Source organism: Tamandua tetradactyla, chromosome 4, assembly GCF_023851605.1.
Source record: "Tamandua tetradactyla isolate mTamTet1 chromosome 4, mTamTet1.pri, whole genome shotgun sequence".
NCBI classification, from domain to species: domain Eukaryota; kingdom Metazoa; phylum Chordata; class Mammalia; order Pilosa; family Myrmecophagidae; genus Tamandua; species Tamandua tetradactyla.
The window spans coordinates 53,074,395-53,102,393 of record NC_135330.1 but is presented as its reverse complement, the minus strand read 5'-3'; the positions used below and the strand labels follow the sequence as shown (position 1 = coordinate 53,102,393).

General features: G+C 39.0%; 1 long non-coding RNA gene across 1 annotated transcript in view; it reads left to right on the top strand.

Annotated features, from left to right (window-relative positions):
* The window catches only part of LOC143680798 (uncharacterized), a 149,809-nt gene extending 123,672 nt beyond the window's left edge, over positions 1-26,137 (top strand). The window contains exon 3 of the long non-coding RNA XR_013174179.1: positions 25,966-26,137. This is a non-coding gene — a long non-coding RNA (uncharacterized LOC143680798). The remainder of the gene's footprint in view (positions 1-25,965) is intronic.
* The last annotated feature ends 1,862 nt before the right edge of the window (positions 26,138-27,999 follow it).

Here is a 27,999-nt window from a genome sequence, read left to right as displayed (position 1 = left end):
AGTTTGGCTGTGATGGAGAAGAGAGCAGTGGTTTTCAGAGGTGAAGTATGTTGGGTGTTCAGGATCAGGGGTGAACTGCCAGGGGTCATTTGCTATGGCTGGTTTGACCAGAGAGTGGTAGAGCAACAGGATGACATCTGCAATTTTCACAGATGTTGGGGTAGCTAAAATGACATTGTAAGGAACTCTTCATTGGACTGGAAGGAACCTTTTTCAGTCATTCACCCACACCAAGTTCCTTGTGCAATTCCATGTATGGGGGGTGAAGTAGACTTTAAAAGGCTCGAGAACTGCTTCTAACGGTTTTCCTTTTAGTTCACTTAAAACTTTTCCTACCTGAACCAGATGCTAGGTTAGACTTAAGTTTCCAATTTCCCTGCAAGATTCTGGTGCAGGATGGTGGCCTCCCATACACTAGTTCAAAAGGGGAGAAGCCAGTTTTCCTTGTAGGGGCAGATCTAATTCTTAACAGCTACAAGGAGCACCTGTACCCACATCAGTTCTGTTTTCTGGCAGATTTTCTTTCAATTTTCCCTTCATAGTCCCATTCATTCATTCCACCTTTCCACTGCTTTATGTGACCAGTAAGCAACGTGAAGCTTGCAAGTCATCTGTAAGGCCTTTTCCAGCTTTTGGAACCAATCGTGAGTGGCATTCCATACCGAGGAATAATGTCCTTTAAGAGGGTCCAGACCACCTTTGAGCAGTTTCTGAGTGGGTGGTGTACACCTCCACCCATCCTGAGAAAGTGCAGATGAATACCAGGATGTAGCAATACCTTTGTGCCCATAGCACTTTGGTGAAGTTGACCAATAGGTGTTCAAATGGGCTTAGACTTGCTAACTGGTTGTTTAGTCCTCCCATTCTGGCACTAGATTGTTTGGCTATTTTTTTCCCTTTGGCAGGTGACACATATTTTACATGATAGCTTTACCCAGGAAGGGAGCCTGGATATATAAAGGTGGGTGTCCAACCTAGCAGTGAGGGTCTTTTCCCCAAAGTTGGAGTTTTGCAAAATGTGGCCTGGAACTTGGTGAGGCTTGTCTTTGACAGCTAGAGGTGTTCCTTCTGCTCCATAAATCTGGAGACTGCGTGAGGGACCAACACAGTTAAGTTCTGCCCAAATGTGAACTTCCCTGCCTCATGGGCTAAGAGGTCAGTGGCAGCAACGACTCAGGCAGGAAGACCATCCAAGTGCTACATGGTCCAGTTGTCTGAAGAGGTATGCTACAGGCCTTCTCCACCATCCAGTGCAAGAGTTTAGGGCAAGACCACAATGGCTGTCCCTTCCTGCCTGTGGACAAGGAGGCCTAGACTCAGGACCTGTGGAGTGCCATCTTTGGATGCTGGAAAGTGTGCTCTTGCTTAGATCTCTACTGAAACAGGTCTCTGTCACCTCCCTTTGTGACTTCATAGAGGGGCCCTGCTAAAAGTGCATAGTTCTGGACCCAGACTTTGCAGAACCTGGTTGCTCCCAAAACTCTGATTAGTTTTTAGAAAGTAGGTGTGGGCACAGAGTACCCACTTATGCTCCAGTTCTAGGCTTCAGGTCCCTTGCTGTAGAGGCCCAAATATCTGATGTGCTGTTTGCAGATTTGGGCCTTTTTTTGGGACACACCATAGCCTGCCTGGCTCAAATGGTGAAGAAGGCACTCTGGTTCATCACTCGCAGTCACTTAGGCATTCAGTGGCCAGCAGGAGGTCATCTACATACTGTAGGATAGTGCAGTTGTAATTTTTACCCAAGAATAATTGCAAGCCCTTCCCTAGTGCTTGTCAGAAAATACTGGGGAAATTTTTTTTTTTCCTTTTGAACCCCTGGGGTAAATGATTCCAAATGTATTGTCTTTTGGTTCCCAGAGAGGGCCTTTCCTATTCAAAGGCAAATACTTACTGACTGACTGAGGCTACCCAGATGCAGAAGAAGGCATCCTTCAAGTCCAGGCAGGAGAACTACTCAGCCTTCCCAAGGACCAGGCTAAGGAGAGTGCACAGGTTAGAGACCACTAAATGGATGGTTTATGTGGCTGCATTGATGGCTCACAATTCCTGGAGTGGGCAGAATTCTCATGTTTGTATTAGTTAGGGTTCTCTAGAGAAACAGAATCAACAGGGAACACTTGCACAAGTATAATTTATAAAAGTGTCTTATGTAACCATGGGATTGTAGAGTCCAAAATCTGCAGAGCAGGCTGTGAAGCTGACGATTCTGATGGAGCATCTGGATGAACTCCACAGGAGAGGCTCACCAGCTGAAGAAGGAAGAGAGACTGTCTCTTCTGAATCCTTCTCAAAAGGCGTCCAGTGATTAGATTGAGCATTACTCATTGCAGAGGACACTCTGCTTGGCTGATTACAAATGGAATCAACTGTGAATGTAGCTGACGTGATCATGATTTAATTCTATGATATGTCCTCATTGCAAGAGACAGGCCAGCACTTGCCCAACCAGATAAACAGGTACCACCACTTGGCCAAGTTGACACATGAACCTGACCATGACTGTCCACCTCTTGTCAACTTGGCAACTATATATATCACCTTTAACCATATCTAAATTTTAATTATAAAACATTCAAATGCACATTTTTTTCTTTCACCTAACAATACTCAACTGCCCTGCATATAACAGGAAACACATTAACTCTCTCCAGAATAGGGTGCAAATTCTTGGGTAATATTCATTCTTAAACTTGATATCTTACAACTTCAATAGTATAACAGGAACAAAACAGCACCACAGTCCTCATTTTTGTAACTGATCACGTGGTCGTAGTTCATATTTATCACTACCTTCTTCTACCACCCATTCCTTGTTCCCTTTACCCTCAGCAAGCCCTTCAGCTGGCTGTGTTTCTTTGCCTAGTGGAGTGACCCAAACCTTCATTCTTGAAGTTTCTGACCCATTGGTAGTCCAGCCTGGATTGGGTTGTTGCAGTTTTCCATTGTTTTTAATCACAGGGCATGGTAGAATTAAAAGACAAACTAGGGGATCTCCTATATTCCAAGAAACTCTTCTTTATCTCCATTGTATGGTTGCAGTATTATTTCCCCCTGATAGTCAGGGTGAATCACCCCAGACAATAATGCAATCCTCTTTTTTTTTTTTTTTTTTTTTTTTTTTTTTTTTTTTTTTTTAAAGGAAAGACAGAGAGAAGGAAGGAAAGGAGGAAGAAAGGGAAACATCTTTTAAACATTTTCTTGTTTTTATTGTATTTTGTTTCTCCGTTTTTGTTACATGGGCTGGGGCCGGGAATCGAACCGAGGTCCTCCGGCATAGCAGGCAAGCACTTTGCCCGCTGAGCCACCGCGGCCCGCCCTGCAATCCTCTTTTTGACTTGTTGATCCAGGGATATGAGGAGCCAAAAATGACCAGGTGGCAGTCTTAGATTCCAGTTCAATGGAATCATTGTTGTTTCTCCTGGTGGAAGCACTCCCGCTCTTGGAACAAAAACCTGTAGACCAGCAGAACTCAGGGTTGCAGGGACAAAAGGAAGCAAAAATTTTCCTAGTGGATCATTAGGGGTAACACTGAGTGGTACCACTCGCATTTCCACCCCTTGGTTCCTGGACCCATAGTACCTGGCTATGGGAGAATAAGCACCATACAGGGAAGCATATACAGCTTCCTGGAGAACATTACCCCAGCCTTTCAAGGTATTGTCACCTAGTTGGCACCATAATCGAGTTTTCAAAAGTCCATTTCACCGTTTTATCAATCCAGCTATTTCTGGATGATGGGGAACATGGTAAGACCAGAGAATTCCATGAGCATGTGCCCATTCCTGCACTTCATTTGCTGCGGAGTGTGTTCCTTGATCAGAAGCAATGCTATATGGAATATCATGATGATGGATAAGGCATTCTGTGAGCCCACGGATGGTAGTTTTGGCAGAAGCATTGCATGCAGGGAAAGCAAACCCATATCCAGAGTATGCAACTATTCCAGTTAGAACAAATTGCTGTCCCTTCCATGAAGGGAGTGGTCCAATGTAATCAACCTACCACCATCTCGCTGGATGGTCACCTCAGGGAATGGTGTCATATTGGAGGCTGAGTGTGGGTCTCTGCTTCCAGAAGATTGGGCACCCAAAATTAGCTGTAGCTAAGTCAGCCTTGGTGAGTGGAAGTCCATGTTGCTGAGCCCATGCATGACCCCCATCCCTACCATCAAGACCACTTTGTTCATGAGCCCATTGGGCAATGATAGGAGTTGCTGGGAAAGAAGCTGACTGGTATCAACAGAATGTGTCAGCTTATCCACTTGATTATTAAACCCTTCCTCTGCTGAAGTCATCCTCTGATGCACATTCACATGGGATGCAAATATGTTCACGTTCTTAGCCCACCCAGAAAGGTCTATCCACATACTTCTTCCCCAGAACTCTTTGTCACCAATTTTCCAAGTCCCTGACCATCCATCCAAATCATTAGCAACAGCCATGAGTCACTATACAAATGCACCCCTGGCCAGTTATCTTTCCAAGAAAAATGAACAACCAGGTGCATTACTTGAGGTTCTGCCCATTAGGAGGATTTCCACTCACCACTGTCCTTCAAGGACACTCCAAAAAAGGGGTTGTAGTGCTACAGCTGTCCACTTTCAGGTGGTACGTGCATATCATGCTGAATCATTTGGAGTCTTCATTCTAGCTCTGACTATAGCTACAGTTGTAACAAGCCCAGGACAGAATTAAGTGGGCAGCTTCCCTTTCAACCCAACCCCAAGCAGGAAGAGAACTGGGGCTGACTGAGAGACATAGTAACTTACTTATGTGGCTGGGGCCAAGTTGCTAAAAGACAGCTCTTCCCCAAGAAAAGATGGAGGGCAAGCCAGGGCACTGAATGTGACTCTTGATTAGTGAACTCTGATGCTGAACTCCAGATCCCAAACAGATACACAGTAAACACACCCATGGCAGAAAGGAGCTGGCAATCTGCCTCAACTACATTCCTAGCAGGGGTGGAGGTGGGTGTGATTAAGAAAAGCTGTATAGGTAAAGGATGATATGGTCTGCTTTGAAAACTTCTGCCTCTGTGTAAGACCAAAGGAAGAACGTGTGTTTGATGCCAAATTCATGTTTTTGATAGCATACTAATTTAACTTGTGTGGTCAATTCATTCAAGCACAATAATTATGTGGAATCTTGAATAGGGTGTGAGAGTTTGTACAGGTTAATATGATGCTCCAATACATCCCAGAGTAATTTGGGAAGGGAATATAAAAGTAATTTCAAAGTCCCTTTGAAAGGAACTGAGTAGAAAGGAGAGAATATTAAACTTCCCCATCTGGGAATTCCAGATATTCTTGCAAGCACTGGGGATAATTGATTTAATAAGCCCAGCCTTTGATCTTAGAGGTTGCCCCTATGAAACTTATTCCTACAGGGTAAAGCTAAGCCTACTTATGATGATTCTTGAATAACCCCCAGAGAATCTCTTTTGTTGCTCAGATATGGTCTGTCTTTCAAAGTCAACTTAGCAGGTGAAATCATTGCCCACCCCCTTACTTGAGACATGACTCAGGAATATAAATCTCCATGTCAATCTGGTACAGGACTCCCAGAGATCAGCCAGGCTTTCATGAGAAATGTCTCTTGAGCAAAAGGGTTAGAAAAAAATGAGAGAAAATAAAGCTTCTGTGACTTAGATATTTAAAATTGATTCAACAGGTTAATCTTATGCATTGCATAGATGTATCTTTTTTAGGTTTAAATGTATTAGAATAACTAAAAAGAAATACCTGAAACTGTCAAATTGCATTCTTGTAGCCTTGATTCTTGATGATGATTGTGTAACTATAAAGCTTTTACAGTGGGACCAGGTGATTGTTAAATCCTTGCTACTGATGGTTCCTTTATAAAGGACCAGAGTATGGACTGATGAGTAAAAAAACAAAGACAAATAAATAAATAAAGAATATGGAAAATGAGGGGTAAAAAAAAATAGGTAGATTACAATACTATGGTCAATGAGAGTGTGGGGTAAGGGACAAGAGATGAATGGGGTTTTAATTTTTCCTTCCTATTTTTTTCTGGAGTGATCCCAATGTTCTAAAACTGGTCATGGTGATGAATACACTATCATATGATGATATTGTGAGTCATTGATTGTATGCTTTGCATGGACTATATGGTGTGTGAAGATTTCTCAATAAAAATATTTTTAAAATAAGAGACACACTAACTTCTCAACGTGTCTATTTCCTTCCCATAACATAGGACCTTGGCTCAAAACAGATTTCAGATATTGTTTAGAGTATTAGACCCCAGGATCTGGGATCTGAGCAACAATCTCAACCTGCCCTCGCCAAAGCAGCTTGTAGCTTCTGTCTCAACCATGCACATGGCTATGGCCAAGTTAGTTGAAAATTAAGTGTGTACTGCATTTTATGACTGTAGAGAACAGGTGCAGTAGAGTGCCTTCAGCTGAGCAGGCCAGGAGAGCACAGAATTCGTGAGTGCCATAGAGAAGAGAGGCGTCCTTTTGGGCCTCCACCCCAGGGGATATTGCAATTGATCTTCATGCCATTTATGGAACCCTGTGCCTGTTTTGATTGGAAAAATTGATTTGGTACATCCTCTCCGGGGAAGAATCTCTTCTGAGAGTTAGCCTTCTAAGTAAAAACACCTAGACATAACAAAAGAAGACTTAAAATGTATACAGGCAAATCTGAAACAATCAGAGAAGGTCATTCGGAAAAAAAAAAAAGAGGAAAAGAAGCTTTCTCCTGGGGATGAAAATGTTGTGATCAGCTAAACACGAGCTAATCTAAACATTAGAATATGTTGAACCAGGTGTAAGGAAGAGCTTTAGCACAATGCTAATCAATAATGAAACCATAGGCAAGTGAGAGAAACTGACCTCCAGAATAAACTCACCAAGAAAATAATATGCCAAAACACCAGCAAAAAATTATAAGTCATACTAGGAAACAGAAAGATGTATTCCAGTCAAAGGAACAAACTAAAACTTCAGAACAGATACAGGATTTGAAGCAACTGATCAATGATATTCAACAAATCCCCTAAATCAGTTCAAGAAAGTCAAAGAAAATATGGCAGTGATAAGTAACATGAAAAAGACACTTTGTGAATGTAAAGGAGAATTTGAAAACTTGTAAAAAAAAATTAACAGAACTTATGGGAATAAAAACCATAATTGGAAGAGAAAAGAAGAATGGGAACATATAACAGGGAATCTTGTGGGAGACAAGGATCTGAATAACAGTACAAATATGAAAATCGTTCTTTTGTGAACTAGAACATATGTTCAAAACTATTTCAAGGAGTCAATAATAGGGTGGTATAAAGGGAAAAATGTACCTACTGCAAACTATGGACTAAACTTAATTGCAATATCTTAATATTCTTTCATCAACAGTAACAAATGTGCCACCTTGATACTAGAGGGGATAAGGAGTATGGGATATTTGGGGTTTTCTGATTTTTTCTTTTTATTTCCTCTTTTGGAGTGTTAAAATGCTCTCAAGTTGTTCGTGATGAGGGATGCACATCTATGGGATATACTCTGAGTCAGTGATTGCGTACTTTGGATGGATTCTGTGCTGTATGAATATATCTCATTAAAATTGCATTTAAAAATAAATAAGTAAATCACAAACCTGTTAAGGGTTGGCATGAGGTGTGAGCAAGGGGGTGGGATGTACTTGAGGCATCAAGAGAAGATGTGAAGGGTCAGAAGAAAGGATTACTGAACTAGAAATAGGATATCTAAAATCTTATAGGTAAAAGAACAGTTAGAGAAAAAATGGAAAAGTAGAGATGGGTCTCAGGAATTGAAGGACAATACAAAGCACAAAATATACATGTCATGGGCATTCCAGAAGAAGGAGAGTGGGGGCAAGGGCAGAAAGAATATTTGAGGAAATTATGGCAGAAAATTTCCAAACTCCTGTGAAAGACATAATGATATATATCCAAGAAGCACAGCTTATTTCAGATAGAATAAATCGTAGTAGGCCTATGCCAATAGAAATTCTAATACAGATGTCAATTGCAGAAGACAGAGCCAATTTTGAAAGCAGCAATAGTAAAGGAATTCATCACATACAAGAGATGCATAATAAAACTAAGCTCTGATTTCATATCAGACACCAAGGGGGGCAAGAAGGCCAAGAAGGCAGTATTATAATATATTTAAGGTACTGATATAAAAGAGCTTGTCATCCATGAATTCTTTACCTCTTAAAACAGCTCTTCAAAATGAAGGAATTAAATTATTCTGATAAATGTAAACTGAGAGAGTTCATGAACAAGATAACTGATTTACAAGAAATGCTAAAGAAAGTGCAACAGGGTGAAAGCAAAAATAAAGAAGAGAGAAGTTTGGAAGGGAGTGTATAAATGGGACATTTCAATAAGGATAACTGAAAGAATGAGACACACGAGAAAAAGACAAACAGAGAGAGAGAGAAAGAGAGAGAGAGAGAGAGGGGGAGAGAGAGAGAGAGAGAGAGAGAGAGAGAGAGAGAGAGAGAGAGAGAGAGAGAGAGAGAGAGAGAGAGAGAGAGAGAGAGAGAGAGAGAGAGAGAGGGAGAGAGAGAAAGAGAGAGAGAGATTCTACATATAAAGCCAAAGGATAAAACAGTTGAAGTACTATCTTTACATTATTAACATTGAATGATAAAGGATTAATCTACCCGTTTGAAAGATGCATTGTGGCAAAATGGATAAAAAATATGATCCATTAATATGCTTTCTGTAGGAGTTAAAGGGTTGTTGCTTAACCTAAAGCTTGCAGACACAAGTATATGAGGAAATGCACACTTGAGCTTTCACGATCTGGAACTTCAATAGAAACTAAGATATGCAGATAAAGCACAATGAGGTGTGGAAGACACTTGCTTAAGGGAATTTAACATCCTAGCCTTAGAAGTACTTACTTTCCTGGAACTTGTTTTTGCATTGTTTAACTTTTGCATGCAAACAAGCTTTATCACCTTTCTTACTAGTATATAATTTTGTACTTGGCTGGAAATAAACTTGTCTGAAGACTGATGTCTCCGGATCCCCAATCCCTTTCTCTCTCTTGCTTTACTATAACATTCCTTAGGGTCATAGCTGCAGCCAACAGCTTTCTACGAGAGACTAACCTTAGACCAAAGTGCTCAAAGAGGTTGTAAGATTAAAGTTGGAAAAAGATACTCCTTGCAAACAGTAACCAAAAAAAAAAGTGAATGGATAGACATATTAACATCAGACAAAATAGTCATTAAATAGAAAACTGTTAAAAGAGATGAAAAAGAATGTTATTAATAAATGGGCAATCCAGCAAGAAGAAATAATAGTCATAAATATGTATGCACTTCAGCAGGGTGCCATGAAATACATAAGCCAAACAGTGACAAAATCAAAAGGAGAGAAAAAATACATAAAAGTGATAGGAGGCAAGATGGTGGTTTAGTGACGTGTAGGATTTAGTTTGTCCTCCAGGGCAGCTAGTGTACAGCCAGAAACAGTACAGAACAATTGCTGGGACCATGTCAGTGACCAGACGCACAGTATACCCCAGTCTGGATAGGCTGGAACAGCTGTGAGCCCACCCAGAACTGTGAGGTCTCCAAGCTGCAGTGGAGGGCACCCCTTCCCCACAGGCTGCTTCTCAGGGGGGAAAGGAAAGAGGCTTTACCAGACACAGAGGTTGAGTGCAACCAAGCTCCAATCATGGAGTTAATTAACAAACTCTGACTACCAAAAATAGGCCCCCAACTCAGCTGAACTTTGAGTAAAAGGGGAGGTTGCTGGTTTTTGCCCCAGCACAGAGAGAGCAAGGCTGATGGAAGAAGAAAAAATAATAAGCAGAGGTTTGGGGGATCGGATAGTACATAATACTTGAAAGGGTCTTGGCCCTGAATAAAGGAGGGGGGACATAGAACCTGGAGATACACAAAGCAACATACCAACTTAAGCTCTTGATTAGAAAACCCAAGGAATGGGGATCCTGCTTTGCCTGTGCCTTCCCTGGGAGAGGGGTGAGGTCCAGCCCAGGTAGATTCCCTCTCTCAAGGAGTTCTGATCCCAGGTTGTGGAAAAGTGAAGCAATTAAAGCCAGCCTGCAACCTCTCCTCTAACTCAACCATGCCCCCAGCAGGGAAAGTCTGCTGAAATTAGAGGTACTGAAACACATTATGCTGGTGGGATCCACGGGCAGAAAAGCACTATACACTGGGAGGGATAGGAAAAAACTCAAGAGTCCAGAGGCTTCATAGGAAAGCCTTTCAATCTTCTGGATCTCACCCTCAGGGAAAACTTATGCAGGTGATTCCTTCCTCTTGAGAGGAGGCCAGTTTGGTCTGGAAAATTCTGCCTGAGGTCTACAATACTTAAGTAGACCCTCCTAAGGGAGGAAAAGGCACCATACAGGCAGGGCAAGAAACGAGAAAACAAGAACTGAAAAATTCTGATCTGTTAAACAAAACCTAAGCTAGAAGTCCAGAATAAGCTGGACTGAATGTCAAAGAACAGACAGACAAAAAGTTATCTAGTAAGCATATCCTAGCTAAAAAAGTGAAAACAGTCTCCAGAATAAACTAATGAAGGTAATTAAATGCCTAGATGCCAGTAAAAAATAATGAATCACTCTAGGAAAATTGAAGGAATGGCCCATTCAAAGGAACAAACCAATACTTCAAATGAGATACAGGAGTTGAAACAATTAGTTCAGAATGTTCAATAGACATGGAAAATCTCATCAAAAATCAAATCAACGAATTAAGGGATGATATAAAGAAGGCAAGGAATCAACAAAAAGAAGAAATCAAAACTCTGAAAAAACAAATTACAGAACATATATGATGAAAGGCACAATAGAAGAGATAAAAAAATGAAAACCAACAATGTCAGACTTCAATAGACAGAAAGATTAGTGAACGGGAGGATGGGCCATCTGAAATATAATAAATAAAAGAAAATATAGGGAAAAGAATGGAAAAATATGAGCAGGGTCTCAGAGAATTGAATGACAACATGAAGCACACAAATATACGAGTTGTGGGTGTCCCAGAAGAAGAAGAGAAGGAAAAAGGGGGAGAAAAACTAATGGAGGAAATTATCACTGGAAATTTCCCAACTCTTATGAAAGACTTAAAATTACAGATCCAAGAAGTATAGCATACCCCAAATAGAATAGATCCAAATAGATGTACTCCAAGACACTTACTAATCAAAATGTCAGATATCAAAGAGAAAGAGAGAGTTTTGAAAGCAGGAAAAGAAGAGCAATCCATCTCATGCAAGGGAAGCCCAATAAGACTATGCATAGATTTCTCAGCAGAAACCATGGAGGTGAGAAAAGAGTAGGGTGATAAGTTTAAGTTACTAAAAGAGAAAGACTCTCAACCAAGAATGCTATATCCAGTAAAATTGTCCTTCAAAAATAAGGGAGAAATTAAAACATTTTCAGGCAAAAATATCACTGAGAGAATTTGTGACCAAGAAACTGGCTCTGCAAGAAATACTAAAGGGAGCACTAGAGATGGATAGGAAATAACTGGGAGAGAAAGGTGTGGAGAAGAATGTAGAAATGAAGACTATTAGTAAAGGTAAAAAGAAGAAAACTTCAATATGACATACAAAATCTGAAAGGCAAAATTGTAGAAGAAAGTACTGCCCGTACAATAATAACAATAAATGCTAATGGATTAAACTCCCTCATCAAAAGACATAGACTGGTGAATGGATTAAAAAACAAGACCTATCTATATGATCTCTATAGGAAATACATTGTAGACCCAAGGATAAACATAGGTTGAAAGCGAAATGTAGGGAAAAGATATTTCATGCAAATAACAATCAGAAAAGAGCAGGAGTAGCTATACTAATATCCAACAGATTAGACTTCAAATGTAAAAGAGCTAAAAGAGACAAAGAAGGGCACTATGTATTAACAAAAGGAACAACTCAACAAGATGACATAATAATCATAAATATTTTTATACACCAAGCCAAAATGCTTCAAAGTACATGAGGCAAACACTGAAAAGAGAAATACTCACATCTACCATAATTGTTGGAGACTTCAATTCCCCAATCTCATCAATGGACAGAACATCTAGACAGTGGACCAATAAAGAAAAAGTATTTTAATAATACAATAAATGGGCTAGACTTAACAGAATTTTATAGAACATTGCACACCACAACAGCAGGATATACCTTTTTCTCAACTACTCATGGATTATTCTCAAGGATAGACCATATGCTAGATCACAAAGCAAGTCTCAATAAATTTAAAAAGATTAAAATTATACAAAACACTTTCTCAGATCATAAAGTAATGAAATTGGAAATCAATAATGGATAGAGTGCCAGAAAATTCACACATGTATGGAGGCTCAATAATGCACTCTTAGGCAATCAGTGGGTCAAGAAAGAAATTACAAGAGAAATCAGGAAATATCTCGAGGCAAAAGAAAATGAAACCACAACATATCAGAAGTTATGGGATGCAGCAAAGGCAGTGCTAAAAGGGAAATTTATTATCTTAAATGCTTATGTCAAAAAAGAAAAAAAAGCAAAAATGGAGTAATTAACTGTCCACTTGGAAGAATGAGAGAAAGAACAGCAAACTAATCCCAAAGCAAGCAAAAGGAAAGAAATAATGAAGATTAGAGCAAAAATAAACGAACTGGAGAACATGAAAACAATTGAGAAAATCAATGAAACCAGAAGTAAATTCTTTGAGAAAATCAATAAGATTGGTAAACCCATAGTGAGGCTGACAAAAAGAAGAAGAGAGAGGATGCAAATAAATAAAATCAGAAATGTAAGAGGAGACATAGCCACTGACCCTGCAGAAATAAAGGAGGTAATGAGAGGATACTATGAACAACTTTATGCCAATAAACTTGACAATGTAGATGAAATTGACAACTTCCTAGAAAGGCATGAACAACCAACACTGACTCGAGAAGAAATAGATGACATCAACAAACCAATCAGAAGTAAACAAATTGAATCAGTCATTAAGAAGCTCCCCAAACAGAAAACTATAGGACCAGATGGCTTCACATGTGAATTCTACCAAACATTCAAGAAAGAATTAGTACGAATCCTGCTCAAACTCTTCAAAACAATTGAAGAGCAAGGAAAGCTACCTAACTCATTCTACGAAGCCAACATCACTCTCATATCAAAGCCCGGCAAAGATATTACAAGAAGAGGAGACTACAGACCAATCTCTCTAATGAATATAGATGCAAAAATCGTAAGCAAAATTCTTGCAAATCAAATCCAGCAGCACATAAAAAGAATTATGCAACATGACCAAGTAGGATCCATTACAGATATGCAAGGATGGTTCAACACAAGGAAATCAACTAATGTAATACAACATATCAAACAAATCAAAGCGGAAAAACCACATGATCCTCTCGATTGATGCAAAAAAGGCATTTGAGAAAGTTCAACATCCTTTCCTGTTGAAAACACTTCAAAGGATAGGAATAGAAGGGATAAAGGGGATATATGAAAAAAAACCCATCTGACCTCATCCTCAATGGGGAAAAACTGGAAACTTTCCACCTTCTTCTTTAAGATCAAGAACAAGACAAGGATTCCACTATCACCATTGTTATTCAACATTGTGTTGGAAGTTCTAGACAGAGCAATTAGACAAGAAAAACAAATACAAGGCATCAAAATTGGAATGAAAGAAGAAAAACTCTCACTGTCTGCAGATGATAACATACTATACGTGAAAATCCCTGAAAATTCCACAGCAAAACTACTGATCTAATCAACGAGAACAGCAAAGTGGCAGGTTACAAGATCAACATTCAAAAATCTGTAGTGTTTTATACACTAATAATGAACAGTCTGAGGAGGAAATCAAGAAAAAAATTCCATTTTCAATTGCAACCAGAAGAATAAAATATTGAGGAATAAATTTAACTAAAGGTATGAAATTCCTGTACAATGAAAACTACAAGAAATCGTTAAAAGAAATCACAGAAGACCTAAATAAAAAGAAGGGCATGCCCATGTTAAAAAAAAATTCAGATTTCAATTCGAGTTCTGGGAAGATGGTGGAATAGGATAGATCGTGTTCAGCCCTGATCCAAGGAACAGTTACAGGAAGGATTGGAGGCTCACTGAGAGGTCAATTCCAGAGTGTAAGTGATCTGGGAGAGTCTTCTGCACCATGTAGGGTGGCCCTGGTTGTAAGAGCTGAGGAACTGAGAAGCAGAGAAACATAGAGATTTCCCTGGTGCAAACAGAAGTTCACATACTCTAGGAGTGCATGGATGAGGAGACTGGGTCTAGGAAGTAAGCCAAGCTGTGTTTCTTGAAAGCACTATCCTTACCAGGGCAGACTGGTGACCTGCAACTCACCCCACTCCCCACACACCATGCACCTGAACTCTTTCACTTGCCCCCACTCTCCATGCTCCAAGTGCATCTGACCTGCGAACCTTTCACTTGTGTACCTGTTACAGCCCCACCCACCTCTTCTGTGCCACTCCTGAGCACTACTTTCCCCTCCTTGCTCTCTGTAGGTTGTTGCCAGTGCATAAAGGCTGCAGGAATTTACCTCCATACCTAAGCTACACCCAACCAAAGCCCATGCAGTTGCACAGCTCTGCCTTCCTGCCAGGATCCCCCTGACCTCTATGCATGGGTACATCAGATTATGGCACTTGTAGACCTATGCATGTTCCAGTCACACACCCTAGCTCTGGGGAAGTTCTAACCTGCACAGCCAGTTCACATCTGCCCCCAGTCTATGCAGGCCTAAGGACAACATACTGCTATAGCTTGGCACATGGGCACAAAAGGCCTGTGCCTTAAACCAGTGCACACCAGAACCACACCCTCCAGACCTGTGTACCCACACAGCCACTCCACTGTTGGGTGCCCTCTTTCACAGCCAGCAGAGCAGCACCCCCAAACTCCACCTATACCTGAACTGCAATGCATCATTGCACTGTTGTGCCCCACCCTGTGCTCTACAGCTTTCTACACATCCACCCCACAAACACAAGGCTTTAGACTACTGAAAGAAATCAATTTCCAAAATACGTAAATCAAGATATTTACATGTGCTGAAAAGAACAGAGGATCTCGAAGCATATCACAATGCATACAGATATAGCCCAGCCTAAGACCAAATTAAAGCAATAGAGGAGACATAGATGTTGGAAGAACTAATTTAAAATGTTCTTATTACTTTACTATATAAAATAAATGGGATGGCTAATAACATTAAGGAGATCAAGAAGAAAGCAGAAGAACCAAAAGAGGAATTTGAAAGAAAAATAGCAAATATAACAGGGATTAAAGATTCTGTAAATCAAATAAACATACTAGAGACACACATCAGCAGATTTGAAGAGACAGAAGAAATAATAAATGAATGAGAGGATAGAAGAATTGATTTCAAGTATTCAAAACAGCAAATAGCAAAAAAGCTGAAAAATTTTTAATGGGATCTAAGGGAAATGAAGGACAAAACAAAGTGCACAAATATTAGAATCATTGGTATCCCAGAAGGAGAAGAGAAAAGTAAAGGGCTAAGAAGATTAGTTGAGGATATAATGGAGGGAAACTTCCCAACCCTTACAGAGGATATAAATATGCAAGTCAAAGAAGCTCAATGAACTTCAAAGAGAATAATTCCAAGCAGGCCTTCCCCAAATACATACTAAACAGCCCGTCAAATGCTGAAGAGAAGCAGAAAATTCTGAAAACAGCAAGAGAAAAATAATCTACTATATACAAGGGAAACCACATAAGACTGAGCTCAGACTACTCAACTGGCATGACAGAGATGAGAAGGTAGTGGTATGATAAATTTAAGATCCTGAAATAGGAAGACTCCCAGTCAAGAATTTTGTACCCAGCCAAATTATCCTTCAAAACTGAGTGAGAGATTAAAATTTTCACAGACAAAGAAGTTCTGAAAGAATTTGTCAACAAGAGACTGGCCCTGAAGAAATACTAAAGGAGGTTCTGCCAGTTAAAAAAAAAAAAAAAGACAGGAAATGGAGGTCTGGAGGAGGGCACAGAATTGAAGAGAACCAGTAAGAGCAACTTAAAGGATTAAAAGAGAAAGAGGAAAAAGGATGTATAGATTTGACAAGTAAAATCCAAAAATAAGATGGTGGATTCAAGAAATGCCTTTTCAGTAATAACTTTGAATGTTAATGGAATAAACTTACCAATTAAAAGATATAGATTGGCCAAAGGGAGTAAATATTATGATCCAGCTATATGCTGCTTACAAGACACTTATCTTGGGCACAAGGATACAAATAGTTTGAAAGTGAAGGGATGGAAAAAGATTTTCCGTGCAAGTTGTAACCAAATGAAAACAAGAGTAGCTATAACATTATCAGATAAAATAGACTTTAAATATTAAGACATCAGAAAAGACAAAGATGGACACTACATATTAATCAAAGGACAATTTACCAATAAGATTATGAAATCATAAATGTTTATGCTCTCAACCAAGGAGCTCCAAAGTACATGAGACAGACATTGTCAAGCCTGTAGGGAGCTATAGACATTTCAACAACAATAATAGTAGTAGATTTCAATTAACCACTCTCCTCTATCGATAGAACAACTGGACACAAGATCAACAAAGAAATAAAGTTAAACAACTGGATAAATGAATTAGACCTAACAGACATATATACGTCATTGCACTCCAAAATATCAGGATACGCATTCTTCTCTAGTGCTCAGGGAACATTCTCCAGTATAGGTCATGTGCTAGGCACAAAACAAGTCTTTATAAATTTAAAAACATTGAAATTATACAAAGCACTTTCTCTGGTCACAATGGGATGAAGCTGCTTCTCAACCACCAAGCAACAAGGACATTCACAAATATATGGAGATTAAATAACACACTCTTAAATAACCAGTGGGTCAAAGAAGAAATTTCTAGAGAAATCAGCAGCTATCTGGAGACAAATCAAGATGAGAATACAACCTATAAGAACTTTTGGGATGTGGCAAAGGCTGTGCTGAGAGGGAAATTTATTGCCCTAAATGCCTATATTAAAAGACAAGAAAGTAAAAATCAAGGACTTCACTGCTCACCTGGAGGAAATTGAGGAAGAACAGCAAACTAACCCCAAGCAAATAGAAGAAGAGAAATAACAAAAATTAAAGCAGAGTTAAATGAATGGTAGAACAAAAGAAAAATGGAAAGAATCAATAAAACCAAAATTCGGTTCCTTGAGAAAATCAATAAAATGGATGTGTCACTAGCAAGACAGACCAAAAAAAAAAAAAAAAAAGAGAGAGAGAGAGAGAGAGATGCAAATAAACAAAATGAGAAATGAGAAAGAGTGAATTTCCACAGACCCTGAGGAAGTAAAGGAAATCTCAATAGAGCGAGACTGAAAGCTTTCCTTCTAAGGTCAGGAACAAGACAAGGATGCCCACTGCCACTACTATTATTCAACATTGTGCTAGAAGTGCTAGCTAGGGCAATCAGGCAGGACAAAGAAATAAATGGCATACAAATTGGAAAGGAAGAAGTAAAACTTTCATTATTTGCAGACAACATGATATATTTGGAAAATCTGAGAAATCTACCACAAAGTTTCTTGAGCTAATAAACAAATTCGACAAGGTGGCATGATATAAATTTAATGTGCAAAACTCAGTAATGTTTCTATACACAAGCAATGACCTAACTGAGGAGTCAGTTAAGGAAAAAAATCCATTCAAAATAGAAATTAAAATAATTAAGTACTTAGGAATGAACTTAACTAGGGACATAAAGGACTTGTATACAGAAAACAACATAACATTGCTAAAAGAAATCAAAGCAGATCTAAATTGGTGGAAAGATATTTCATGCTCATGGATAGAAGGTTAAATATAGTTAAGATGTGAATTCTACTCAAATTGAACTACAAATTCAATGCTGTACTAGTCAAAATTCCAACACCATACTTTGAAGACTTGGAAAAGTTAGTTACCAAATTCATCTGGAGAAGAAAGAGACCCTCAATAGCTAAAAGCATCCCAAAAGAGAAGAGCGAAGTGGGAGGATTAATACTCCCTCACTTTAAAACTTATTATAAAGCCACAGTAGTCAAAACAGCATGTTGCTGGCACAAAGGTAGGAGTATTGACCAATGGAATTGAATTGAGAGTGCAGAAACAGACCAGCAAATCTATGATCAGTCGATTTTTGATAAGTCCCGCAAATCCACTGAACTGGGACACAGAAGTATTTTCAATAAATATTTGGGAGAACTGGATATCAAAAGCCAAGAGAATGGAAGAGAACACTTACTTTATGACCTATACAAAAATTAACTCAAGATGGATCAAATACCTAAATATAAGAACGAGAACCATGAAGCTTCTAAAAGAAAATGTATGGAATACCTTCAAGATCAAGTAATAGGAGGTAGCTTCCTGAACTTTACACCCAAAGCACAAGCAATAAAGAAAAAAATGATAAATAGGAACTTGTCAAAATTAAATGCTTCTGCACCTCAAAAGACCTTGTCAAAAAGATGAGGCAGCTGATTCACCTCAATGGGAGAAAATATTTGGACATCACATATCCCACAAATGTTTAATATCCTGTATACATAAAGAAATCATACAGCTTAACAACAAAAGAACAACTCAATTTTTAAATGTGCTAAAGATATGAATAGGCACTTTTCTGAAGAGCAAATACAGATGACTGAAAAGCACATGAAAGAAATGTTCATTTTCATTGGCTATAAGGGAAATGCAGATCGAGACTACAATGAGCTACTTCCTCACACCTATAAGAATGGCTGATGTCAAATAAACAGGCAACTCTAAATGTTGGAGAGGTTGTGGAGAAACTGGGACACATGTCCTGCTGGTGGGAACGTACAATGGTGCACTATTGAAGACTGTTTGGTGGTTCTTTTGGAAACTAAATGTTGTGTTTCCATATGACTCTGCAATAGGGTTACTGGTATACACCCAGAAAAGCTGAAAACAGTGACACAACAGAGATTTGCACACTGATGTTCATGGCAGCATTATTCACAATCTCCAAATGATGGAAACACACCAAATGCCCATCATCAGTTGTCTGGATAAACAAAACGTGGTATATACATATGATGCCATATTAGGTAGCAGTAAGATGAGATGGCATCCTGAAGCACATGACAAGATGGGTGATTCTTGAGGACATAATGCTGAGTGAAATAAGCCAGACAAAAAAGGATAGATACTGTATGACTCCACATTTATGACTATGGTAAGGTAAAATCAGAGGATTAAAATAAGGAATATGGGAGACTTAGGGATATGTAGAAGCTAGAGATGGGTGAACAGTTAGCTAGTGGAGTTGAACTCCAATGTAAGGGAATAGATAAAAGTGAAGGCAGTTCACCAGTGGGTCTATAAGTAATATTACCATACTGAAGGTGGCCACGATTGAAAGACATTGTACAGACCTATGTGTTCCATTGATTAGCACTAGAAATATAAATTAGTTCTTGCAAGCATTACTTCAGAGGTATGATTCATGTAAAAACAGTGGTTAAGTCCAGAGTACAAGGGAATAACTGCTATTTCATGCTATGGGCTATGTTTCACAGAAAAGCATCAGCACTACGACAACAATAGTAGGGCAAATAATGGGAGGGAGAGTTAAGAGGAGGTTTAGATTTCCTATTTGGTGAGGGTGCATTTATTGGTTATCTTCCTCTTGGGAAGATTGAAATTATCTAAAACTGAGAGCGTTGATGGACTATGAACTTTCAGCATTATACATGATGCCTAATGAATGCAGGTGGCTGAAGGATACACCAGCTGAGAAATACATTGGCAAATGATGGTGGATACATATGATTGAATACTGTGCTGCTACAGAAAGGAATGAAGTTGTGAGGCATGCAATGATGTGAATGAACATGTGGGACATATGGTGAGGAAAATAAACCAGAAATGAAAGAACAGTTATTGTATGGTCTCCTCTAGAAAATGCTTATAAGAAAACAGGGGCCTAGATTGTAAGGTTTTATAGTAGACACATTTATGCAAATAAATAAAATCATAAATGGGAGAAGGACATTACTACTGACCCCACTGAAATAAACGGGATCATGAGAGAATATTAAGAACAACTGTATGCCAACAAACTAGACAATGTAGATAAAATAGACAATTTCCTAGATACACATGGGCAATCTACAGTGATTCTAAGACAATTAGGAGACTTCAATTATCTGATTACAATTAAAGAAATTGAATCAGTACTATAAACCTCACAATAAAGAAATGTCCCAAACCATACAGCTTCACAGTTAAAATTTCCCAATTATTCTAAGAAGAGTTAATATAAATCCAGATTAAATTCTTCCAAAAACAATTGAAGAAGAGGGAATGCTACCTAACTTATTCTGTGCAGCTCATCTCACCCTAATACTCAAGCCAGATAAAGATGCTAAAAGAAAATAAAATTGTAGACCAATCTCTCTAATGAATACAGATGTAAAAACCCTTAAGAAAAATATAAGCAAATCAAATTCAACAGCCCTTAAAAGAATTATACACCGTGACCATGCATATGACACTCCTCAGCCACTTTTCTTCACCCTGAGTCTCTGCAGACTTGGGGCCCCCTGCCTAAATATCAATGGGGTTCTCAGTTGCTGTTTTGAATGGCTCATTGGTATGCATTTGCAGCCAAAGGTACTCAGTATATGGTGCCTCACAGTGACTCTTAAGCTTCAGTGTCCCTATCGAGGAGGAACCCAAACTGGTGGATCCAAGACCTAAATCTCCAACTTGCTTTTGGTGAGCTTTTTCTCTTTTTCTTTGATTTGGCATTTTACTGTCTTTCAACATTCACTTTCATTCTCCCAAAATCCAAGCAAGCAAAATTTTCCTTTTATTAGTTATGTCTGAGAGGAGATTTTCCAGGAGATATCTTATACCACTATATTGATCACCAATTTCAGCTGTTTTAAACCACCTAATTTGTCATACCTTATTATAGCAACCCAAGGAAGCTAAGAAACTTCTCCACAATATTTTAAAACAGGAGACAGTTACATTTTTTCTTTGGCCAGTGTAGCTTGCACACACTAAATAGGAATATCCAGAAATATGTGCATACATGTAGGTGGCTAATTTTTCAGGACAGCATAGCTGATAGGCTAAAGGAGATTAAAATTTTAATCAATGGTATGTAACAAGCCAGACATTTGATGGGGCAATTCTCTATATAGCAGTTCGATGTAGCCTTTGAAAATGATGGATTGCTCTTGGAAATTCATAGTAGACTGTTCATGACTGAACAGAGAAATTTTACCCATGGCCTTGGAAGGAACAGAGTTTTCATATATAGATAAAAAACGGCAAAAGTTTGTATATAGAGAACACAAAAATATCAATAAAATTTGACCCACTTAATACCAGCTTTTTTATTCCAATCATGGAAAAGAGCTAACCACAATTCATGCTCATGTAGGAAGGTTCCTGTTATACTTATCCTGTTGTCACAGGGATACCTGAATTCACAGATTTGCTGTCATAAATTGGTAACAATTGAATCACAGATGTGAACTTGGTGCAGATCACAAGTGTAATGATAAACTATATTTATGACATAACATCAAAACCTGAAGAATGTGCCAAAACTGATGTAAATATGGTGTAAACACATGAAAATCTGAATGTGTGGAATTTCATTCCCTCCATTTTGCAAGAGAAATTTAATTGGAAAATGGCACTAAATGGAAGGATGCCATTTTGAAGCCATGGTCCTCTACTTCCTAGCTTATATTGAGACCAAGCAACATTGCAACAAAATATTAGCTTTTCTCTTTTTCAAATCATTGTTTGGCAGGTCATTCCAATTCTTCAAGAGGCTTCCTAGAGAACTATGACCAGATGTGTTTTCACTGTCTATACTCTGGACGAAGAGACACATAGGGATACTCACTCACTAAGAGGGTCAATGATCTCAACTCTTTACCCTTGTGGCTCTGAGCCAGACCTCTAATCTTGCACCATCCATTGGGAAAGGATATGAGCAAGGAAGTCATTTGTAAAGCAGCATCCATTACCTAATCTTAAAACCACCATACACAGAGGAATTGAAGGGACAGATCCTACTTCACCAATCTGAAGCCTCCCTTTTCTTTCCTCTGGGTGGAGTTCAAAAGATTTAAGAGAATTAGGGTTTTGCAAAATTCTTAAGGGACCATTTACAAAGGTGAAGATGGGCAAAAAATATCCTGGATAATTCATTCTGGGGAAAGGGAGTGGAATAGGAGTAGTCAGGGCCAAGGATAAATGTCCCTCAAGGAGCACCACAATTCAGTCATTTCTGTACCACTGGAGGTCCTTTGGACCCCAGCATGAATTTTGGCACAGGTCCAGCCCTGAGTGTGCATAAAGGATGAAGAACAGTGGAAGAGATAAAGAAACAAATAGTTGGACTTGGCAGTTGGAAGTAATGGGAAGAAAAAAAGGCAGAAAGAGGAAAGGATGGACTGAAAGTGAGGAAGGAAGGAGAATGACTTGAGCAGACAAGAGATCTTTTCTGGGGAAGGGAAAGAAAGAGCCATTTCCTGAGGTGCCCAAAGAGACTCGGGGAGCTGAGAAACCAGAAACCTCCTGAAGACTCTGAGTCAGATCCTTGCCTATTCTCAAGCAATAGAGCCAAGGTATCCTGAAATATCCATCCTCTTAAGCCTCATTTTAGAGAACACCATAGGAAGAGGAGTTGCAGGGATGGGGGTACTTCTTGGCAGAGGCCTGCATTTCCTTTCAGGAGGAGGAGATACACTGGGGTTAGGCTGAGCAAAGGTGCTTGCGTTGAGTGGTGTAAGGGCAAATCACAAAGAAAGAGGTATTAGAGAAGCCTTTGCACAATAGCTATGGGGAAAGGGCAAGGAAATGAGGTTGGACATGATGATGATTGAATATATCTTTGTACTCCAAAGGGGAGGTTTCCTAGAGAATCTCCTTTCACCTGCTCACAAGAGACTTTATGTGTTATGGCATTGGAATAAACCCAATAGAAAACAAGAAGTAAGGAAAGAGAGCAGTGAAGGAGTCAAAGAAAGAGTTTCTGCATGGAGGAATTAAGGAGGAGGAGGAAAAGAGGATAGATGTGGAGCATCTTCCTCAGAATCTGCCTGAGGTCAGGTGCCATGAAAACCAAAGCAGTCATGGCATGAAATGCCTGGAGACCTAAAGGGCTGTGGGAAAGTCCCAAAATGGACCCCTGCCACTTCCCCACCCATAGGGGGATGGTCTTTTCATGAAGACCCACTCATGTCCCTATCTAGAAGCCACCATGAGCAAAGAGTTATGAGCAGGGATTCCCTTTTCCCCTGTTCTTAATTTGTGAACTGGCTTCCTTGAGGGGAGTATCCACAGGGTGAAAAGGGTGACATGGGGTCTTCTCTTGTAGTAGACTCCTGACCATACACAGAAGAAGATGGAAAAGTATGACTCTTAGAATGTCCTCGGGGGGGAGGGTTGTGAAAAGAGGATGGGACAAGGTCAAGTATGAATATCCTCCAGAGGGATATAAGGACCAGCAATTGAACTATAGAAGATAGTGCCACAGAAAGTCTTGATGTTGGTATTGTATCAGTTTGAAACTCCTGTTTATCCCAGAAAAGTCATGTTCTTTAATCTGATTTAATATTGGGGGTATTTGTTTTGATTAGGTTGTTTCCAAGGATATGTGAACCACCCAATTGTGGGTAGGGCGTTTTAATTAGATGGTTTCTATATAGAGTGTCTCTATCTGTGCTGGTTCGAAACTATTATGTATCCCACAAAAGACATATTTTAATTTTAATCCAATCTTGTGGGGGCAGCCATTTCTTTTCATCTTGATTCAACACTGCAATGTGGAAACTCTTGATTAGATTATCTCCACGGGGAAGTGATATGGTCAATTGTAAGTGTAGCTCTTTGATTAGATGAACATGTGACTCCATCCATTCAAGGTGGGTCTTGATTAGTTTACTACAGTCCTTTAAAAGGAGAAACTTTTTGGAGAAATCTCAGATGCAGATGCTTGGAGAACAGTTGCTTCAGAGCTGTCAGAGACAGGAGTGTTTGGTTATTCTTCGAGTGTCAACAGAGAAAGCAGAGCCCCACATGAGCAGAGCCCCACAGATGTCACCATGGACTTTCCCATGTGATGCTAAATAAGCCAGAACCCAGAGTTGTGTCCCAGAGAAAATAAATGAAGGTCTACAGATGCTTAGAAAGTAAACCACTGGCATCAAAAACTTGAAGCAATGGAATGAGTGGCAAGGACGAGCAGATGCCAGCCACATACATTCCCAGATTATAGAGATGTTAAAGATGGCATCAGCATTTTTTGAGTGAAGGTAACCTCTTGTTGATACCTTTATTTTGACATTCTAATGGTCTTAGAATTTTAAACCAGTAACTATTGAATTCCTTTTTTTAAAGACTGTTCTGTTCCTGGAATATTGCATTTCTAGTAGCTTTAGCAAACTAATACACTGTCTGTTCAAGGTGGGTATTAATCCAGTTACTGGTGTCTTTTAAGAGGAAACCATTTTGGAAAAAGCACAGAGCTGGCATACAGAGATGTTGAGATACAGAAAGAAAATTCCCCTGGAGAAAATGTTTGACACCAGAAGCCTTGCCACACCAAACATATGCCTTCACAAATCAGCCTTTCTTGAGTCAAGGTATCATTCTCTTGATGACTTAGTTTAGAAATTCATATGGCCTTAGAACTCTAAACTTGTAACTTAATAAATTCCCTAAACAAAAGCCAACCTATTTCTGTTACAGTGAATTCTGTCAGCTTTACCAAACTAACACAATTACCTTGGTTCAGACACAGCAGTCGGGCGTCAGCTGGAGAAAGAAGAGAAGGAACCAGCAAGTAAAGGTGTCTTCCAAGACTGTAAAGGAGAAACAGGAAGCATAGAGGATCTTTAGAAATCTCTGGTCTTGATTTAGTAGAGGGGATCGGATTCAGGTCCCAAGCGAAATTTTCCTAGAGAAGATGACGACGGTTCTGGCCATAAACCACAGGGAATAAGGAGCTAAGTATTTGTGGTTTGTGTTGATCCAAGCATCAGAATGCAAATTCTGAAAAGGAAGAATGCAAGTTCTGATAAGAATGGTGAGAATTAAAAGTAAATAGGCCAGTAATGTGAAGATGAGAAAAAATGGCCAAGATGTGTGGCAAGAGTCAGAACCAAGGGGTATGAATTACAAAGCACAGTTTCTGTGGACCAGTGCCTTACATTTACTGCTGGTTGGCTCACCAAAAAGAAATGTTACCACATCTCTGCTTTTATCAGGGCCAAGTACTGATCCAGGTTTTGGGTCTCATTGCAGAAAATAACTCAAGGATGAGGAAGTGGATAAAAGTAAGAAGTGAAGTTTATTGAGGAGATAGTACACATTAAAGAAATTAATGTGGACATACTCAAGGGACAGATGTGCCCATGATTAAGCTAGGCATGGGATTTTATATGCTGGCTTGTTCCTATGCTGTTAAGCTCAAGTTAGGTGTGGAAAACTACAAATCCCCTTCTTGTTTTACCTATCCTCCTTTCTTCCTCTTTTTGTTTGTTTGTCATTTCTGCGAAGTAGGACCAAAGTCTCCAACAACTGATGTTGTGTGCCTTGAAGTTAAGCTATTTCCTATAGCACCCTAGTTTCTATTGCATGGTAAAGCTGACTTAACTCTTTCCCTTCTTCTGTGCCTACATTGGCTGATGCCCTTGGCCTCTGGGTTACCTATTCTAGCCTGCCTCACAGTTAATTTCCAACCCTAAGGCTTCATATGACTTGAAACATTTGTGTATTCCAAGAAATCCATGTTCTTTAATCCTTATTCAATATTGTTGGGTGGGATCTTTTTGATTACATTGTTTCCCTGGAGATGTGACCCAACCAATTGTGGATGGGAGCTTTTGATTAGGTGGTTTCCAATGAGATGTGTCTACATCCATTCAAGGTGGGTCATTCACTGGAGCCCTATAAGGTGGAATCATTTTGGAAAAAGCTTCGGAGCCCATGGAGCCAACAGAGCACACAGAGCCAGAGACCTATGGAGATGCAGAAGAAAAATGTTCCCAGGGAAGCCATGTGAAATGAGAAGACAAGAGAGAAAGCTACCAGACATAATCATGTGCCTGTTCCACTGACAGAGATGTTCTGATGATCAGCCTTTCTTGAGTGAAGGTAACCTCTCATAGATACCTTAATTTGAACATTTTCATGACCCTAAAACTGTAAACTTATAATGGAATAGAGTATCTTATTAAAGGCCATTCCATTCAGGTATATTGTATTCTGGCAGCTTTAACAAACCCAAAGAGATGTTGGTACCAAGGAAATGGGGTGCTTCAGTTTGTGAATACAAAGCATGTTGGAACAGCTTTTGAAATGGATAAAGGGAAGATTCCAGAAGAATAGTGGGCAGCTTGATAGCAAAGACCTAGAAGGCTATGAAGAAACAGCTAGTAGATATGTAGACTCTAAAGATACTTCTCATAATGCCTTAGAAAGAAGTGATGTATATGTTATTGCAAACTGGAAGAAAGGTGACTATTGTTTTAAGGTGGAAGAGAATTTGGGAAAATTAGGTGCTGAAACTGAATGGAAGAGAATAAGAACATGGATTCTTAGCTAAAGAGATTTCCATATAAATTTGGAAAATGAAGCCTAATTTCTCCTTGTAGCTCAGATTGAAATGCAACAGGAAAGAAGTAAGATAAGAACTGAACTCTTGGGGACAAAGAAACCTTCAGCAGCATAAGGTTGCCTTCAGCAACCTGTTTGATGAATCCAACGTTATTTTCTAATGAAAAGAGAAGAGTTTTGCCAACCTTTTCTCAGAGTAAATGTATGGGTTGTATAAATGTATATGCAGTTTATGAATTATTGACCATATGTTGCCAAGTCTTCCTATTCAAGATTGATTCTTCTTTTGTGCAAGTCTGCATTTATAATTTTTATGAATAATATTGCATTGCTTTTATAATATATTATATACAGTTTTTAAATGTAATTTTATTGAGATATATCCACACATATTAGAAACCATCTGAAGTATACAAATCACTGGCTCATGCATCATCACATAATTTTGCATGCATCCCATGATTAACTTTAGAACATTTTCATTCCTTCAGAAAAGAAATAAGAAAACCCAAATCCTCCAATTCTCTTACTTCCTCTTCATTATTGGCACATAGTATTGGTGTGATATTTGTCCTTCTAGTTGGTATTAATAATAGTAATTTCTTTCTCATTATAGTCACTTAACATGGGAAATTTGCATATGAGAGGTTTTATTTTAAATTTTGTTATCCAATTACAAATTGTAATATCTATTTGTTCATAATAGTTTTTTTCCTAGTTTATTCAAATTGAGGGGAAGTTTGGGAAAAGCCAGCAGGGTATAATAAAGAGAAAAACCACCATATCATCTATTTTATTTTATATTAATAGATTTTACATTTTAAAACAGTTCTAAATTTACAGAGCAGGACAGACAAATAGTACCCATATACCATTCTGTCCTCCACCCACCATGCACAATTTTTCATGATATTAACATCTTACATTACTTTGGCACGTTTGCTAAAATTGGCTACCAAAATTAATACACTATTATTCGCTAAAGTCCATAGTTACATTAGGTTTCAATCTTTGTTTTCTTTTTTACAGTTCCATGGGTTTTGACAAGTGCACAATGTCACATTTCCACCTTTTAAGTGTCATACCAAATAATTTCAGTGCCCTTAAAATGTGCTGCTCTTGACTTTTCCTTTCCTCTATCTCTACTAGTGAGCTCATGGCAACTATTGACATTTTACTGTCTCTGTATTTTTGTCTTTCCAGAATGTGATATATTTGGAATAACACAGTATGTAGCTTTCCAAATTGGCTTCTTTCATTTACCAATATGCATTTCAGCTTCCTCCGTGACACTTTATGGCCTGATAGCTCATTTCCTTCTTTCACCGAATAATATTCCATTGTA